Source organism: Rhinolophus sinicus, chromosome 3 (genome assembly GCF_057876585.1).
Source record: "Rhinolophus sinicus isolate RSI-liver-muscle chromosome 3, RSI-T2T, whole genome shotgun sequence".
In the NCBI taxonomy this organism is placed as follows: Eukaryota; Metazoa; Chordata; class Mammalia; order Chiroptera; family Rhinolophidae; genus Rhinolophus; species Rhinolophus sinicus.
In genome coordinates, this window is record NC_142503.1 from 194,733,975 (window position 1) to 194,737,071 (window position 3,097).

The following is a 3,097-nucleotide window of genomic DNA, read 5'->3' on the forward strand; positions in this document are numbered from 1 at the left end:
GAAATGAACACAGGAGGCGAGGGAAGCAGAGTGACATTAATATGATTTTTAAAAGCAGGTGTAATGAGAGCACTAAGTGATAGAGTGAGGAAAAGTAGGAGGTTGTAGCCACAGAGTAAGAATGTCTACATGGAACATTCCAAAGGTGGGGCCATCCCAGGAGATGACAAAGACCGAGTGTGGCCGTGGCATTGGGTGGTTGGAATAGAGAGAAGGAGAAGGTCGTTGGAGACAAAACAGTGAAGGAATGGAAAGGTGGAGAACGGGCTGTCCACTGGGGCTCTGTAGGCAGGACCCGGGGAGAAGAGAGCAGGCATGCCAGGTCAAGGTCAGTCTCCAAGGAATGAGGTGGTGGATGAGCTGCCTCTACTGCTGCATGGGAAGGGCTGGTCCTCATGGGACAGCAGCAAAGACCCAGATTCGTTCGATAGATGGAAAGGAGGCCAGTGTTCCTGGAGCCTGTTGATGGGGTCTGAGATGCTGACAGGGGCTGGACCATAGGCCCTCACAGGGTGACAAGCCTTTGGGCAGTGCTCCAGCCTCATAGGTTTCCTGGAGAGCCGAGAGTGTGTTTCAGGCAGCCTGGATTTAGGTCACCAAGCAGGGGCCAGCCTATGCCTATGTTTAACTTGGACCACATGGTGTTTAAACAAACATGTTTGAGTTGGTTCCCATATTTAAATTCCACATAAGAATCCAGACTTCACGCTTCCTTTGACCATTTGAATGTTTTAGCAACACCGACCTGCACTCGTTCCATTCAGCTGATATTTACTGAGCACCTACTTTGTGCCAAGCACTGTTGTTGGCACTGAGAGCCCGGCAGGGACAACGCAGAGGAACAAGCCGGGTTCTCTTGGAGTTCCTACTGGGGTTCCCTCAGAGCACCAATTCTTTGGTGCTGAGCCGCAGTGCCCTTGCAACAGGAGAGGCTCTCTAGCCCATTTGTCACAGCGCCCTCCCCAGGGGCAGAGCCAGGTCACCTGGCGTACTTGCCTCCAACACTAACGCAGTTTCTAAGCCCTGTAGCAAAGTGGCAAGAGCAGGGAGTTGGAAAAGGAGGGTACTGACCTGAATATGCCCTTTTTTCTTTGTTCTCACTCCCTGCATTAAACTGTGGCTTATAAAAACCCTTTCTAGGGGCTGCAGAAAACAATCCCACATTCAGGAAGAGGGTGTTGGCTGGGAAATCAGAACACTGCCTGTAGCTCAACAGCAGATTGTCAAGTCAGTCTCTGATATGCCAGACATCTGCCTTAGGTAATGCAGTAACATTGACCTACGCTCAGTGGGCAGCCCCTAGTGGGAGAGAAACTGGCAAACCTCCACAGGAAGGATTCTGTTGCCCTGCTCTTGGGAAGCACAATTATTCATTTGCAGAGGGAGAAATTCCTGCCTTGATTAAAAGGATCGGTGCTGTGGGAGAAATGAATATTTTGAGTTCCCATGGATCTGGTTGATGTGCTCACCTGGAGTATTTCACACCTAGGTCCAGGCCTAAGCCCCACTTTGAAGGGCTGACACCTGGCATGGAGGACGGAGTTAGCAGATGGTCTTCCAGCACCCACGTGGGCTCCCACTTTCTCGCTGAGAAGGGCCAAGCAGAGATACAGAGCTTCCCCAATCCAGTTTTCCAGCTTTGAGCCTGTCGTGTGAGCCCACACTGCCTGCCTCCTTCCCCACCACACCCATCGCCCCATCTATCATGGCCATTGGGTAGCACTAAGCCCCCCAAGTCCCAGCCTGGGGAGACTCCCGTGTGTTGCAATGAACAGAGGCATTTTCCTGTTCGCCGGAGGTGAGTCACAGGCCTGACGAGGAGCAGATGGGAAGTCTTCTCCTATGAGCTAGAAGGGGCTTGAAATATCATCAAAACGAGTGTGCATCAAACTAGTACAATCTGAATAAAATCTGAAGCAGTATACCAATGTCAGTTTCCTGGTTGTGATTCTGTTCCTTACTTAAGCAAGATGTTACCATTGGGGGAAACTGAGTAAAGAGTACAAGGGATCTCTCTACAAATCCAATAGAAAGTTCAAAAAAAGAAAATATCATCAAGTTCAACTCCTCCATTCTACAGGTAAGGAAACTGGGGCCCAAAGATGGGTCGAGACATGCCCAAGGTCATTCTGTGAGCTGGACCCCTGGACACGGCTCTGTCCAAACCCAGGGATGCTCGCTAGGCTGTGAGGTTAGAGGAAAGGCCTAAGTGCCAGGGATGCTACCATCTGAATCGCCTTGGTGGTGACAGAGACTCCCTGTAGCTGGGGTTGGATTTAAGGCAGTGAGCAGGAAGCCAGGACTCCTTTCCAAGAGCTTCAGGGGACAGAAGAGTATCAGAAGGGTCGTTCAGGGCTCAGCAAGTATGAGAAGACACTTCAGGGTTTTAATTGACAGGGAGCTCAGTATGCTATGGCTGCCAGAATATCTGCTGGCCCTTGGGCTACATTAATAGTAGTATAGCATCTAAGATGAAGGAGGTGATATCCCATTTAGCTTAGCACTGGACAGGCTACATGAGGAGTATTGTGTCCACTTCTAGGATAATTCAGAAGAAAGGAATCAGACTGGTGAAGGGACTCGATATCACACCCTCTGTGACACAGTTAGGGCCTGAGAGAGCTTTCCTGAAGAAGATGGAGGTGTGAGGGGGGGACAGGAGAACAAAGGTATTTAGTGTGACCCCAGTAGGACCAAAGCGAGACCATTCCTGAGAAACCCATTCTGGCTTGATTTGAGGAAGAGCTTTTTGAGGCACAGGGCTGTCCCATGATAGTTGTCCCACAACAGAACTTGGAAAACAGTGGGTTACTGTCACTGGAGGTGTCCTAGAAAAGCTGCAGGGTCTCTTAGCAGGATTCCAACAAGCAACAGGGGTTCCAGAAGCATCTTCAGCATACCCACCCTTGAACTTATTGCAAGCAGGGGCAGCCAATATAGAAAGAAATCACTTCTCAGTACGTGGTGAGTAATCATGAGGTGACAGCCCACCTGGGAGGAATTCAGGAAGGAAGGGGATAGCAGAGGAGGTGGCCCCAAGCTGGTGTCCCAAGTTAAATAAGACAATGAGGGTATTGACCCCATGTGGCCTTTGCCT